General features: G+C 37.3%; 2 long non-coding RNA genes across 6 annotated transcripts; one reads left to right on the top strand and one right to left on the bottom strand.

Annotated features, from left to right (window-relative positions):
- Positions 1-10,455: 10,455 nt before the first annotated feature.
- On the bottom strand, positions 10,456-12,438 carry LOC136258249 (uncharacterized). 5 transcript variants are annotated; one of them, XR_010702672.1, is made up of 5 exons: positions 12,105-12,438; positions 11,533-12,048; positions 11,291-11,473; positions 11,147-11,236; positions 10,456-10,758 (listed from the first exon to the last, which is right to left on the bottom strand). It is a non-coding gene; the product is annotated as an uncharacterized lncRNA (long non-coding RNA). The 5 variants fall into 5 exon arrangements; XR_010702671.1 differs by having other exon boundaries at positions 11,533-12,145; positions 12,202-12,438; XR_010702670.1 differs by having other exon boundaries at positions 11,533-11,831; positions 11,880-12,437.
- A 1,402-nt stretch (positions 12,439-13,840) lies between these two features.
- Positions 13,841-15,959, top strand: LOC136258252 (uncharacterized). The gene is made up of 5 exons (XR_010702676.1): positions 13,841-13,883; positions 14,872-15,005; positions 15,054-15,110; positions 15,667-15,708; positions 15,760-15,959. It is a non-coding gene; the product is annotated as an uncharacterized lncRNA (long non-coding RNA).
- The last annotated feature ends 1,136 nt before the right edge of the window (positions 15,960-17,095 follow it).

Genomic DNA, 17,095 nt, shown 5'->3' with positions numbered 1-17,095 from the left:
GAGCATGCCAATTGGGCACAACCATCAATACCAGTTAATACTTAGCTATTTTGTTTCATTGGTTCCACGTAAGAATGACAGCTAGGAAAACCAGCAGAAATGTAATAAAGTGTAAATGGAGTTAGTCTAGCTCTAAATATTGTACTCTACATGTTTATACAAATGATTACCAAAATGCAAATTCCGACTATCAAAAACCATAATCGAAATTTCCTTTCGTGTAGACTTCCAAAGGTTGGATATTCAAAACTAGACTAACTCCAGTTGGGTTATGTAATAATATTTCTGCTGGATTTTCTTGGAATCAATGAAACAAAATAAGCAGTAAGTGGTGTTGATGGTTGAGCCGCGGCCCAATTGGCATGCTTTGACATTTTCAAGAGACTGAAGAAAGGTGCCTACACAGATAAAGGTGATTGAAACGTCCAGTAAAGATGTAGACAGGCAAACCAGCATGTTTGACATGTAAAACTCCCTAAAACTGATGACAAATGATGAGATGGGCATTTTGATGGATTTTGGCCTCCACAAGAGAGCCACCATTGCCACCCTATGGACGAATATGACTAAACAAGGATGCAGCATGACTTTAGAGAGACAAAGCATCACGTTTGGTGTGCAAAATTTCTTTAACGCATTGTAAATTTGTCGATATCAGAAAAATTCGTGGATATCGGCATTTGGCGGTTTTTGAGGTCGCTTGAAGAGCTGCCAGACCAATCCTATGAATGAAAAAACTCCAGGTTATGTGTCTAGCAAGCTTTTGAGAAATAAACTTACACATCTGACTAGCAAAAGTTCCCGTCAGTGAATAAAATCGGCATTTTTGACGAATTTTTGATAGCCGTCAAGCTCAGCCAGATGGCAAACAATTTTAGAATTCGATGATATTTGGTGTGGTAGTAGTTGGACCCATGCCAGACCAGTTTGACCTGAGAGAGTTACTTTGGCATCGCTACTGTGTGCTCCAGTGGCATCGAAACTTTTTTCGAGTCCGAAATTTCATTTTCGCGATGCTGCGGCTGGAAATTGCTCCAGACAACGCAGTCACTGATGGTTTTAGTTTAGAGTACAGTTAGTAATAAAGGTTGAGAGCACGTATTGCAGATGATATAAAGCTCTATCGTACCATCCGTTCTTTTGAAGACTGCCTTGTGCTGCAAAATGACATAAATATCTTGCTTGACTATAGTCAAAACGTTGGTTATTATATTTTAATATTTTAAAATGCAAGGTCTTACATATTGGCAATACTCCATACATCAGCAATTATACTATAGCAGGAATCCAGCTGGAGCTATTGGATAACATTCGAGATCTCGGCATACAAATTGACTCAAAATTAAGATTTCATTTTCACAGAGATATGGTAGTTAAAAAGGCCTACCAGATTCTAGGGATCATCTGTAAATCATTTGAGTTTAAAGACTCCGATGTCATGGTAAAACTATATATAAAACACTTGTTCGTCCAATTATTGAATATAACAATGTCATATGGGGACCTTCTCACACACTTGACAATCAAAAACGTGAAAGAATACAGCGTAAAGCAACCAGAATGATTCCATCTATCAGCCATTAATCATACTATGACAGATTAAGACATCTAAACATACCATCTTTACAACACCGTAGATGAAGGGGTGATTTGATCTATCTGTATCAAATTCTCAAAGGCAGTTATGACATAGAAAATCATTTATTTACCCCATCCACTTCTACTGTAACAAGAGGTCACACAAGGAGATTATTCAAGCATCACATTAATTCATATACAAGATCTAATTTTTATAGTAACAGAGTAATCAATGACTGGAATTCATTACCCCAATCTAATGTTGATTCTCCCTCTGTTAATGATTTTAAAACACTGCTGGACAGACACTACAGTAATTGCTTATTTGATTTTGTATAGTAATTAGAATAGCTAAGTACATAATTATTATTTTTGGATGGATGTACAGGCATAAGCCTTTATCCTTAACCCTTTAAGGACCAAAAATTGTGTGCATAGTCTACCCTGAAAGCCCACACGTTTTATGACTATTGCGCATTTAGTGTTTTTAAAAAATATAATAAGTTTATAGCATTGACAAAGCCCCTACAAGTGCTCAATTGTATAACAAATTATACTAAAAGACTCATCTGACAATAATAAACAACATTATCTAACTTACCAAAAGGTAGAACCAATGTCTTAAAAGCACTAAGGTGAGTTTCAAACACCTACATGCGATCGATTTCTTCGTGACACAATCAATAAAAACAGTCCGCCATTTTAGTTTTTAAAACCGCATCATGTGATCTTGTATATCAAATTATTCGCCTCTACATAGTGAGCACTCTGAGCTTTATTTGAAGTTAATAAGATGAACACAGCCAAAGTTATGGAGCAATTTCTACAAGGTTAGTTTTATTGTTGTGTAAATATTAAATGTTTGTACTTTGTTAGGAATTTTACACAGGCTTAGTTTTGCGTGATAAGTTGGCCTTATATATCAAAAGAATCGCCTATGAATGGCGAATACAATGGCCCCTGTTTCGATCTAATAGCTTCATTTGTTGCGGAGTTATAGCTCTTTGTTTACTGCCAATAATCTTGGACGTAATATTACGGCGCTGGTCTTTCGAGCAATACCTACTTTGGACGTAATATTACGGCAGCGGTCCTTGATACACATATGAAGAAGTTTTGCTCAAAAACGGAACTTTCAGGCCAGCTGCCATGACTAATTAGGGGATTTGTCCAATCAAGATCAAAGCAATTAAGCAACTGTAATTGATTCAACTTGCTATATTTCATTGATTAAAGGCTTTATTGTTGCTGATTTTTCATTTTATAGGTTTTGGGACATCTCTACTACACTGAGCGTCAAAGATTTAGCTATCCTTCCATAGTGCCAGTTCATGACAGATGTATTGGTGTACTAGAACTTTTGCACACATACAGTGTTTCATTAATAAAATTGTTTTAAAGTACTGGATTATTTCTGGGAAGTTATTTATAGTTAAAGCTTGGCTGTGCGTTGCTTGTCAAACCTAACTTGACGAATTCCGTGCCAAAACACAGCTTTAATCTCGCTAAGAATCGCCCACATATTTTACCTCCGACTTTGGCATCGTTTTGACGAAACATAGTTTACGCTGGAAGTGCTCACTATGGCTTGTTAGAAACGCTCAAGAATAGGCTACAAGAATCTAGCAGGGAATCCTGAAAAATCCAAACATGTCACGAGATATGATCGAATCTATAAGAATAGTGAAAATGCCCCATAGGAAATGTATTGAAACCAATTGTGTTCCTGTATTGTCGAAATGACGAACGGGTTTTTCGTGTACCGAGCTTCATTTATTATCATTCTGTTCACCATGAGTTGCTCTTTCTCATGCTACTTGGGAATCCGGCTGAAATACGTATTTGGAGTGAAAAGATACGTGAGTATAAAGTGTCTGTACAATAGAATTTATCCACTTTATAATGAACAAATCGGTGCGGCTGGAGCAAAAATGTAGCAAATTTCCGCAAACTTCTTGATATGAATACAAATACAAATACAAAACTAAGCCCAGACAACTTTCAAATCGACCCGAAACACTTTCAACAAGTTGCTACGGAATTTTAAATTTTCTTTTGTTCAACGGAATTTTCTACTGACTGAGTAGCTAACTGACTGACTGGTGCCTTCAGACAAACGTAACTCGATAAGGACTAAGGTTATGGGCTTGATTTTTTTCACAGTTCGACGTCGCTTCCGCCCGACAGGTGCCTTTTGGCATACCGCAGTACGTACAATGCATTCTTCAATGACTTACCAGTTTCCTCCTTTGTGTCCCATTCATCTTTGCTGACAGGGAAATGTGTCGGTATGGCGCGAGCACGTGATGGCTTCCCTTCGAAACGAAAATCGTCCATATTTTTCATCGCGGCTATTTGATTGCAGAGGTGCTTTCAAACAGTTCTTGATTCGTACTGCTGTGTAACGGGTTGAACATAGCCTACAGCGAACTTCACTCTTCTGCCGATAATTAATATGATTGGGGCGCGCGGCACGATTTCTTTTGGTATGCGTGGATTGTAGAGGTGCTTTTCGAACAGTTCTTGATTCGAAATGCTGTGTAACGGATTGAACATAGCTGACAACAAAGCGTAATGGATACTTCACTTTTCAGACGATAATTGATATAGCTGGGGCGCGCGATGCCCTTTCATGTGCGGTATTCGTGGGTTCACCAGTCATAATAAAATTATTTACAAAAAAGTTACAAACAAGTACACGAAAAAATTTGGAATTTCAACTAGAGTAGGGACCATAGCACATCGATAAAAAGTACTGAAACAAGTTGGAGTAGTCCATGATATTAAATTACTGTAAAACAATAAGAAGTGTTATATCCCTACTGTGCATTTCTATCATGGTATCTTGAGCACAGTAGGGATATAACACTTCTTATTGTTTAACAGTGATTTAATATCATGGACTACTCCAACTTGTTCAGTACCTTTTATCGATGTGCTGTGGTCCCTATACTCTAGTTGAAATTTCAAATTTTTTTCGTGTACTTGTTCTTTATAATTATTAAAATAAGTATAGCACTGTTAGTGTAAGAGTAGTTACGGAAGCAACTGCTAGCTGGTTAGAGATTGAAGGTGTATTTTAAACCAAATTAGGCTATCAGACTGGTAGACCTTCAGGACTGTAACTTATTTATTTATTATTATTAGCACTTTACAGTGACCAGCACTGAAGGTCTGACAGCAACATGTGCTGCAGCCTTAGGATTACCTAACCTAATTTCAGGGACTTAGACATTTATTGTTGCGATCCTTTTAATTGAATTTCTTGATTTGTTGTTCACTGTCCTGTAAAGCATTAAATGAAAGGCCTATTAGTGATTGTGAGGTTAAGGCTGAACAGTAGCTACAAATGAATTACATAAAAGTTTGATCTAAAATGAATGCCATCTTTCACTGCCTATTCCAGTAGTGATGACATTTATTATATTACAGTGGAATTTAATGTCATTCAAACTGAATTATGAATTGTTAATTAATTGAGCAATTAATATTATTGTAACATGTGCACTCATGGTGTACCTGAAGCCGAGGGCCATTGTAGTCAGAAAGCATCCTTGCTAACCACAGAACATGATATACATATAATCCTCTGACTATACTAGGTAAGATCAGATAATATATAGTACATGATCAAATTCCTTAAATGTTCTCACACAAAGTGCACATGATTGCACTATGATATATAATATAATTATATGAATGTAGGTGCAGATCTAGAAATTTTCAGAGGGGGTTTCTGGTTCTCTGGAATTGCAACTTCAGCCTAGCTGCAAGTTGAAGACCAAAAAAAAGAAAAAAAAGGTTGCAAATGCTGTGAAGGTGATTTTAGAGGTAAAAGTATGAAGTTTTGAAAATATAAAAAAGCCATAATATAACACAGTATGCATAACTCTCTGTAATTTTTATCACCCAGACAAGTCGTTGGGGTACACACTATTTCAGAGGGGTTTCTGCAAACCCCAGAACCCCCCCCCCCTAAAACCGCCCCTGTGTATGCACATCTCATAAATTTCATGAGAGCTACTGCAGTTGGGTAATGGTTATAGTGTTTGGTGCAGTAGTCTTGTTTTTCTAATGTATTATTCATCACAAAAATAATAAATTATATAGTGTGGAGGCATTTATACAACCTTTAATCAGTTATATCATATGGTGCCATAGAGGTTGAGAAGGGTCTATATGACCAGATTATAATTATGTGCTATGTAGTGTATAAATGTTTAAAAGTTGTTGTACATACTTCTCATTGTATGAATCAGCTTTGTGTTGGTAATTACAATTATTATTATTGTTATTTAAACAATAATCTATGTATATATGCAAACTATAGAATTCAGGTAAACAACTGATAGTGTGAATACTCTACATGATTAGAGTTAGAAATTTGTTTTATTTGAACTCAATTTGCTGGTATATTACAGACATTTGTTTGTTTGATGCAGGTTTGCTGATAGCATAATAAATTTTGCATCTGTTATTTGTGCAGATAAGATTCAATGTTTGAGGCAGCTGTTAGTTTTAAAATAATGTGCGGATGTCATCAGAAATTGTGAGGTGAGGAGTGTCTTCATCATATGGGAGGAATCCTGAGCTGGATATGATAATGGTATCCTTTCAAAGCAAGCCAAATGGAGAGTGAAGTATAAATAAATCTCATTGAAAACTTTTGTAAAATTAAACACCAAACTGTGACTAAACTAACTAAGTAACTAAGCTCCAAACTGTAATGAAGCACAAAACTGCAAACTGTAACTAAACTACTGTAACTAACTAAGCACCAAACTGTAATGAAAAATAATATAAAGACATCATCACTCTATTAAACACAGTGTGCTATGTATACTGTACAGTGTAAAAGTTTAACTGATGGAGGAAAATATTGATGAGTTTGATGATTTGCATTGCAATTAATCTTTCAAGCTTTTCTCTCAAAAATTTTGTGTTCAGTGTATATGTTCTTCTATATAGCAGACAAAATGATTGCACACCATAATTTCCTATCTATATGCAGGCTATAGGGACCTCTAGAATATGTTTTTCAGGCTCTCTGTAAGTCTTTCTAGCAATTTTATCTTCACCAATTATTCTCAAAATTATTCCCAAATATTTTCTTGAGTGATTCATACAACTACAGTAGTTACATATTTTTATCTACAACTATAGAGGGAATTAGCAAGCATAAATTAATTTTAGCTTAAAATTTGAGATATTCTAATAAAGCAGTCTTGTTACATTTTAGATGACTGTTTTATTAGGATGGCTAGATTCTCTATTTATGCTCATATGTTAGCTGTGTGGAGATCTCTGCAAGAGAATTTTACATTATACTACAGTCTGCAGGTAAAATTTATGAATGTTAGTTTATGCAGTATCTGAAAACTTCCCTATTATTCTGGAATTGCTTCCTGGTTCTTCTTATCACCTATTACAGGGGCGGATCCAGGAGCTGGCAAGGGGAGGGGCACAAACCGGGTAAGTTGTAGGTGGTTGGGGAGAACCATATTCTCTAGTTCAGCGCTGCATTTTTGAAGCAGCAAATAATCACCTCTTAGTAGTGTCTCACTGTTGATTTTTGCTATTTTGGCCTTTTCAGATGGTTGTGATTAAAAGCTGCTTAAAAGGCTCTGAATGTCCCAAACAACAGCAACCCAATAATTATTTTTAGAGGTGCTTAGTACGCACGAAGGTGCTGGGTGAGCTAGTTTGGCTTTGGTTTCAGGTGAATTTATAATAAATGCTAGTCAAATGTGTATATTTTCATGAGTTGATAAACTGATCTTGGCGTAAGAAGCATGGTTGGCTACTCCACAAGGTGGGGGGGGGGGGGCATTTGCCCCAAATGCCCCATCCTGGATCCGCCATTGTATTATAGATTCCCAAATTTATTCTGGCATATTCTACAGGTCCCTAGAGTAGACTTGCATTTGATCAGTCAAGGTTGGACATGGTAAGACAAGGTCGGACATCATACGTACGATATAGTAACTGCATGTATATGTTCTATACCATATGCGTATTTTGTACCATACGCGTATGGTACATACCATATGCGTATACGCGTACGGTACAACCATACGCGTATGGTACGGAAAATCGTACCATCTGAGTATAGCTAACCTGGTATGCGTATAATATCAAGCAGAAGGTTTTTGCACTGCCGTACCTATTGACTACGCCTGATAGCACTCTGCTTTCATTTCTGTTTGGGGAAGAGGGAGGGGAGAGGAGCTAGTCTTTCTGTTCAGTGAAGATCGAGATACTCTAATAGAGCAATCATATATTTTATTATTACATCAACACTTCACACTTCATTTTTCAGCTGACAATCCTTGTACGTATCATTTTTGTTGCAGATGTAGTAATTGTTATAACGTAGGTTTATCTAGCAATTTCTCGGTACTTTAGTTTTGTAATTAAGTAAATTAAGTTTTAACTTTTTCGGGCTGCCAACACAGGTTGTTGGTTGACCCTCAATACGTTTACTGTATTGTAAAGTATTATTAATAATAATAATAATAAATTATTATGATTGCAAGACCTCGCACAGCGAGTATAAATGCAATATACAAATCAAAATAATATATATATATAGCTACAGCTAACTAATTACAATTTTACAGTTCATTTATAAGAAGGTTGTTAAACACGGTGATAGATGAAGCTTCAACAGTCTCTGGTTGCAAGTTGTTCCATATAGAGTCTAGCAGTGGAAGGAAAGAAGCTGAATTTATATGTGTCAATTCTATATAGTGAATTGCAGGGTAAGTTGATCTGATTATAGCTATTCTATTCTCTATAGAGCTAAGATCAATTTAGCTTTACTGCGATTACAGGTTTTTGCAATTGAATTCGGCGACTTTGCAATTGAATTCGTCCCGTTTGCAATTGAGTTCGTCGCTTTTGCAATTGAATTCGTCCCGTTTGCAATTGAATTCGTCGCTTTTGCAATTGAATTCGTCCCGTTTGCAATTGAATTCGTCGCTTTTGCAATTGAATTCGTCGCTTTTGCAGTTGAATTCGTCCATAACAAGAATGGCAGCTGGAGCAAACATGAAAACATGATGTAGCAGCTGCTACAAGAACTTGTTCAAGTACAACAGTAGTAAACAACTCTTTATAAGGCAATAATTCTTCCTCTACAGCCTCTCCAACAACATTCCAAACTCTACTACGCCATTCGCGATGGGTGTGGTCACTCGCGAGCAAGCTAATTAACTTGTCAGACAGCTATCAACTTCGCGTACTACCAGCTTCAATTACCTTCTAGTGTCTCAAGTGTATAACTCTCCAAGGTATAAATAGTTCATCTCTTAATGAACGGGTTGGTTTCTTGGAGCCGTTTTGTTTATGACGAATTGTAACGCAAACGCGACGAATTCTATTGCAAAACCGACTAATTCAACTGCAAAACCGACGAATTCAATTGCAAACGGGACGAATTCAATTGCAAACGGGACGAATTCAATTGCAATACCGACGAATTCAATTGCAATACCGACGAATTCAATTGCAAACAGGACGAATTCAATTGCAAAGGCGACGAATTCAATTGCAAAAACCTGTAAGATATAATTTACTTTACTGCATGATGCAAACCTATTTAAAATAAAGCATTCCTTAAAATAAAAGAATAGCATGATATCTCGCATGACTATATATAGAGTCTATAAGTGATGAAACTGACATCTTGATGTAGGACAGTATATGATAAAAACAATCATGAATTCATCACACTGTTAGCAGATCCAGTCTTGAATTGTGTTAAGTCCTGCTGATCTGGTAGGATCTGATGGAATTCTACATTGTCAGACCTACACTGTAAAAACAGCCGTGTGTATATTACACGCCAGCTGTGTGAATATCACACAACACATGTTCACACGTAGTTGGTGGTGTTCACACGACTGGCAGTCGCGTATTATTTACACGCGAACAGGGCCGCCCAGAGAAATTAAGGGGCCCAGGGCAAAGAGTTAAAGTGGGGCCCTTGACCCAAGTTGTAAGGTGAAGACCATAAAAAAAAAAAAAAAAAGGTCACAACCTGCTGGCAATGACAATAACTACCCATCACCAACCATATCTCCTTATCTATAAGCTTGCTACACTGCTCCTCTGAAGAATACTGTGACTGCTCTATTAGAGTATTTAGATCTGACTGCTCTATTAGAGTATATCGATCTTTTAAACAGGTATTCAGGGGGCCCTTCATGGGGCCTCCTGGGGCCCCTTTCAGGCTGGGGCCCGGGGCAAAATGCCCCAGTTGCCCCCCCCTGTGGGCGGCCCTGCACGCGAAGTGTGTGTTATTTACACAAGAAGCGTGTGTAACAATGTGAAGTACGTGTGGGCAGCAGACTAGTAGAGTAGAGGCTGGTATTGTGGGACAGGGGGTAATATGGGTCGCATAGCTTAAAACCAGTTGAGCAGGTTAAATACTGCAGATTTAGGAGTAAAGAAATAGTACCTATTCAGATCATCACAGATAGTGATTAGAAGTCAACCACAAAGCTAATTATGGGATGATATAGCTCCTTAAATTTACTACATCATATTGGCATACTGTTGATGATTCTCTTTGTACCACTCACTATGTAGTTAAGAGTACAAAGATTTAAAGTAGACATATGAAGTCAACTAATTTTTTTCGACTGTCTACAGTGTCCCTGTTACCCTTTACATATGAAATCTACACAGTTAAAAAAAGGTTCTTTATTAAACACCCCTTGGGGTGTTTTATCTACAATTGTTGTCAGGCTCCCCCTTAGGGTGTCCCAGTACACCGTTAAAGGAGTTTCAGTAACACTCACCAATGGTGTTCCAATAAACTTTAAGGTGGTATACATAACACCCCTAGGTGTTTCAATAACGTCTTTAGCAGTGTTCAGTAGTCTTACAATTTTATTAGGGTGATATTAAAAGTACAAGCATTGAAAACTGCTATACATAAATGTATAAACTTAATTTCATAAGAGTTTATTGTTCTATACACATTTTCTCCAGATTGGAATAACAGTCTCCAGTTGCAACAGCTACTCATCTTTGAGATTAAACACTTAGTACTGGAATGGAACTATTGATGGAAGACTCAGCTACCCTCATCTTCAGGATCGCATCCGGTAATAACCAGAAATGGTTCTGACTGACAATTCGAAACTGCACAGAGTCTACATCGACATCACGTCACTGCAAATAAAAGAATAAAAATACATAACATATAACAAGCATGACAATAGGTACATATTTCAAGGAACTATAGTCTTGGCCGTATACCACACAATACAAAATTTTGGTGATTTTACTCGAGAAGGAATTTGGTGGATAATATATTGGCGAATAGTTGCATTTTTGGCGAATCAAAATCATTTTGCCAAATTAGCCAAAATTTTCTCCCACCGTACAGTAAGTAGTACTGGACTATTATTGATTTTGGATGCCAGGAAGCACTCCAGCCTATCTAGAGTTGTGAATTTATATGCTAATACATAATTAATGCTTCATGCAGTGAAACTATTAGAGGTTTTATATGTCAACCAAACATAACTTTGTGAATGTACACTACAGGTAAACATACCTCAAAATTCTTAAGTAAAACACTATCCTTGCAAACCATCTTGGATGTAACAGATGATAAATCAGCTTCCAAGTACACAATCAGTAACATCTGAGAAAAATAAGACCTTGTTATATACATTCAGTATTCTTAATTGTTACTTACCATCTGGGTGGACAAAAATCATTAGCTACATTCACCAAGAAGTCCCAATAGCTTCTTAAATTATGGCCTGGTCTTGCACTAAAACATTGACATCAATTTTGTTCTCCACATAGGCCAGTTGATAAAAATGAAGTCCTTTATATTGTTGTCAATTGGAACAGTTGCTTTAAACTTGTTTTGTATCTATATACCAAAAGAAAACATAGTTTTCAAACTATAACAAACTATTATGGTACACTTACCCAAGTACTTGCGTGCAAAGAGGGGAATTTTGATCAACAACCTCTGACAAAAGTGGACATTCAGTCACTATTAAAGCCAGGCGTTCAGTAGGGTTAAATCCACTTATCTTCGAATTGTACAGTTCCTTTGCCACCCTCTTTTAATAGTCACCCTTCATGGACTGAATAGTGTCATCATACTCAGCCATCAGAAATTTCCAATCCATTGTCGGTGGACTCCATTCTTAAGTTTTTTAGTTGGTTCAGTACTGATACTTCGATCAATTTGTTTGCTACACCCTCCTCTGAATTCTTAATTTCTAAAATAAACCAGTATATCAAGGTTTTACACTTAACAACATACTGACACAAGTCCACCGTCCATTATCATCCAGGACCTAGCAGGGTGCCGCTTTTGAGCCAGCTTCTGGCACACCACATTGTAAGCCTCTGACTTTGGATGTACAATGATGCATGTTCTTGGCATCTAAGCTATCTCCTGTCTGCCCTGCCAGTTGTCAAACCAGTGGAAATGGCCTATAACATTGTCACGAGAATGTATAAAGTTCTACTGAAGATACCAGTCTCATTACGCTGTTCAGAAGTGAACACTTCTAATCGTCGCCAGTTCTTTCTTCACAGTTATAGATCATGTATTATCCACGTAAAAGTTGCCAGGCCGTTACTCACCTTTTCCCACTCTGGGCGCCCAAGCACTGACAACCGCTGCAGCCGGGTACAAATCGTCTTCCACATTCCCGCCGTCGATGCTGTTAAATTTTGGTTATATTTCTTTACTATCGAAAGCTGCTCGCACGTTATCGTCTCAACTGCTTCTTCAAGTTCGGTGGCCATATTACTGATATTGTGCACCTGGTCTCGCACCTGGTACACGCTATATAGTGCGCACTGCCATTCAATAGCTGGGCATTCAATGGAACACAATTGGATCGTCAGGTCATCACTTATTTCTTGGTATATTTTGACGTTCTGGAAGGTATGCGTGTATATAAATGCCAACACACGGGCCTATAGGACTGCAGGGAGTGTAGCTCAGTATCCGCTTGAATTGTCCATTGGCCTTGTCACAATCAACTTTCATTAGTGAACATGTTTTGACATCCATTAGTTCTTGCAATTTAAAGGTCGGATCAAGTGTATGAAAAATCTTGATAGCTAAGCTTGATGTATAAATCGGACTCACAAACTGGCATTTTGAATCACGTCACAGTGTATGATGATGACCACAAGGCTACCCGAGGCTACCCGCCGGCATCACAAAGGAAAATTTCCTTCCATTTTGAACATGATATGGAGTCTCTTAGTGATATTATTACATGACCAGCTGACGACTGGAGTAATTGAAAAGATGTTGGATTATGAAGTAGCATTTAATGTGTAGCCTTGTATCAACACTGACATTACCATGCTTATAATGGATTGCAATCCTATGGCTGACAAATTAGTACGGCACACAGAATTATTTACTTTATCGACTGCACGTACATTCATGCTCATATCTGTGAACTCTGCCTTTTGCACAGTGCACAATTTATATTTTAGATATCTATAATTGTACGGAATTGAATTATTATTAATGCACACTAAAATCAAATATACAGAATGTACAAACACTATTAGTACTTGTAAAAGCAGTTATTGACATGTACAATCTAGCAAGCTACAGTACATTGATGGATTGAGTGTGGATATAGTATAGCTGATCTGTTCGTCTGCATGCTGAGCTCAATGTAACATTGTTTGGGCTTCACTGTTGCACTTAACTAAATCAGCAACACTGCATGAGCTTATAATCCTATAGCATCACTGTATGATGTGTAGACTCATTCCTACATAAAAAGAAATTCATTTCAAATGTATCAGTATAGAGTGTACAATAACACCTTTAATACACCCCAAAGGTGCTTCACTACACCTATTACAATCCAATAACATTATAGGCGTAATATAACACTCCTGGGTGTATATGTACACTTTTAAAGGTGTAGGTGTTCCATAAACACCTTTGTCAGGGTGTAACTGAACACCTCTGTTTTAACAGTGTACCGTAATTAAATATGAACTAGTCAACTTTCAAGCACAGCGTCTCATAATACCCCCATATGTCTCATAATACACACATCTACAGTGTTCCAGAAAAATTATCATACAGACCATCACAAAGAAGGAAATTTTTTGAATTTTTAGGTTAATGTAGTTTATGGGTACACTTTTCCATAGTATTAGTGTGAAATACCAGGGTTACAGTTTTAGGTAACTTCAATGCTTTGAAGTTAAGTGTCTCATAACTACCACCACTACTCTACACCTGGGACAACGTTCTGATGATTCACAGTTTTGTGAAATACAAGGTAGCTTTTAATAAGTGTAAATTTAAAAGAGTTCGATGTGAACCTTTCGCTGATGCCACGCTAAGCCATGCGTTTAATAGAGCTGTATATTCGTTACAGTGCTGTCTGTGTGACTCCATAACATACTTAAAAGTGAATGTGTTAATGATTATACTTACTTATAAATCAATGGAACTGTTTACCAGTTGAAGTGGTTTCAGCACCCACCATATCAATTTTTAAAAAGAAGTTAGACGACTTGTGGCTTGTCACAGTATATGGATGCGAACAAAGGCCCTGTGCCTAAACTATTATTTTTGTATCACTTGTGTATATATCCATTAACTAATAATAATTTACTCTTTAGGGGTAGTATCTAGTGTGGTAGTCATTAATTGGAATTAGTGCGTTTAATCCCGCTATGGGCCTGTGAGAAGGCTAAAGCCTGTGAAATGGAGTCAGAAACATGTAACTAAAACGTGAAGAATGTATTAATAACTCATTGCTTCACTTTCCTTAGGAATATTTTGGCTGACCATGCACACACGCAATAACATAGAATAGAACAGTTTTAAGTAGTTTCGTGTGGCCAAACCACTTTTTGTCTAGGGAGGAAAGGGTCTTGTGGATCCCACAATTGTTATGACACATTGCATGGTTGTGACACAAGTATGTGCTATTTATGGTCCCGTGCACCTAAACGTCCACTGTAATAAAACTATACTATAGTACAATAGTTGCTGAAGACTGCTTACCATAAGACTTATGACTGCATGATGTAATCATTGGTAGACACCAAAGTAGCTCAGACATTGATTGGCTTGTAAATACATGCTCATATTTCATAGACTGAGTGACTTGTATTAATAATTATATTGTGCAGTAATGGTGTGGGTGGAATTAGAACACTAAATGTATTATAGATTGTGTGTAGTATCAGTAGTGGAGTTATGTGTGACCAACTGACCATCACTATGGGACTATATATTGTCTACTGAATGTCCTGTAGCACTTGAGAGAATTTGTAACATGAGAAGATTACCTTGAGGGTAGTTGTACACTAACAATTCTTGTTATATGAAGTTGTCACTGTCAGAATTGATCAGGAAGTCAGTAGCTATGGACAACTATAGTGCTACTAAGGTGATGGATTAATTGGTAGTAGTTTATTGTTGTCTATTGTTGGTGTAGGACTGATTCTATACCTGATCCAATTGATTGGCTCTTTGACTACACTAGCATATCTTGGTGAGTACGTGTAGTGTGAGTGTTGTTAGTTTGAGTGGTTGGAGCATTGACTTGGTTATTGTAAGGGGTTCCTCTTTCAACACCAAGGTTCTGGTATGTAATAATGAAGGTTTGGGGAACAAATGCTCCTTTGTCCACATCTTGTAAAGCAGGTGAACGTCATCAGCTCAAGCACTGACTTAGAACAGCCTCTTTTGGATACTAGTCCTGCCCCAGTAGGATTTGTTTACACTAGAAGTGTAGTGTTATCAGCAGCCCTTGGGGGGGGGTTAAATTACCCAGACCGGACCAACTTAAGTTATTTGTAATATGCAGCTCACCTAACAACTTATTTCAAAATAAGTCTCTGTTTCGTTAAACAATCATAGACTGTCTACCTGTAACTGATCCATTAAATAGATATAAAATTCCATTTAGTACCCAGCCTCTTGCAAGAAGTTCTATTTATAGCTCAGCCTCGTATGACTATGAGAAGGTACATTTATAGCTTAATCTTAGCATAGCCCTGTGTCTAAAATTGTATTCTGTGCTATGTTTTTAATCGTCATGTGTGCAGTGTTGCCAAAGCTCGGAGATCAGCTTAAATGAGCTATCACTGGTAAGGATAGATTAAGCTATTGTTGTCGTTATAAACTGTTTGTCATAATAGAAGCCTATTTGTCAGTGACTCCAGGCATGGCTGGTGAGATTGGAGCTACTTAAAAAGGATGGATGTGCTGATATGGACTAACTAGCCAGCTCAACAAAATGGTTCAGCCTATGCTGAATTCTCAAAATGTGGAACGAATTATTGTACATCTTATATGCAGTTATGGAAATGTGGTATTGAAATTCAAGTATATCAACCAAATTATTAACACACGTATATGTTTACAAAGTAGTATTTAGTAGTGTCCACAGTAGCCAAATTTGACAGCCAAATAATTCCTGTGGCTGTCAATCAAGTTGTGAGCACCCTTTGGAGGAATCACAAGAGATGTACCAATGAAACTTCCATTGCACATACTGTATAGCACAGTAATGAAAATTGGCTTCATTAATGTTGGCATGTATTTCAAGATCTGTTCCCAAATTATATTCAACATGCCATTCTTTAATGTGTAGTTATGTTTATTCTTATATGGCCTACTTTATTCTACAGGCTGGACTTATGGACTGAGATGGAAACAGCTTTTAGACTATGGTATGGCTCATTTACAGGTTTACCAAATCACTTAGTCACCTGACTTGCTCATTTAGTCACCTACACATGTTCACTTAGTAACCTGCCCTCAAGCAATTTTGTACATGATAAATAATTATAACATGAAGGGCACACTGCAGTACTTAATAATATTGTAATAGTTTTTTTTTTTTTCTCCGTGTTCCACGAACAATTCTGGACAAAGTAGACTAAACCAGCGTATGTACTGTAGCTCTAGCCATTTAACAGCTAGAGCTACAGCACATACAATACTTCGGTTACCGGTCGAATAATTCAGTATTTTGTGGGAATTGTAAGGACTTCAGGAAGAAACCATTTCGTTGTTCTGCATTGCTCTTTCACCCCACACTCATGCTTTGGCTATAAAGGTACGTACTTTAAATAAACCATAGTCTAAGCTAGACACCGTGACCAACATTTGGAAAATAAGCAATTTAGTAATTCCTCTGGCCCTTATGCACCTATCAATGTTACAGTCGATTGCAGAATTTTTGAAAAACGTATGCTGTACCGTCAGTGTTTCCGTAAGGCTCCTTGTGAGTAAATTTTATTGTCCTTGCTATGGATTCAACAGCAATTGAACCACACTAATCTTTTTTCTCAATCCTGCTGTTCAGGCATCACTACAAGTAGTTTTCCAGCCCACGGAATGTTTACGGCAAGGGAAGAGAAATTTCAACAATTCTGCAATCGACTAAGCCCCACAACCCCTTCCCGGGCTTACTAGGAGATTAGTGGGGGATTTTAACCTGATTTGATCTGAAACTCCACTTGAAATTTT

The sequence above is a fragment of the Dysidea avara genome, chromosome 6 (genome assembly GCF_963678975.1).
Source record: "Dysidea avara chromosome 6, odDysAvar1.4, whole genome shotgun sequence".
NCBI classification, from domain to species: Eukaryota; Metazoa; Porifera; class Demospongiae; order Dictyoceratida; family Dysideidae; genus Dysidea; species Dysidea avara.
The sequence above is the reverse complement of the archived record's forward strand: the minus strand, read 5'-3'. Positions and strand labels throughout refer to the sequence as shown.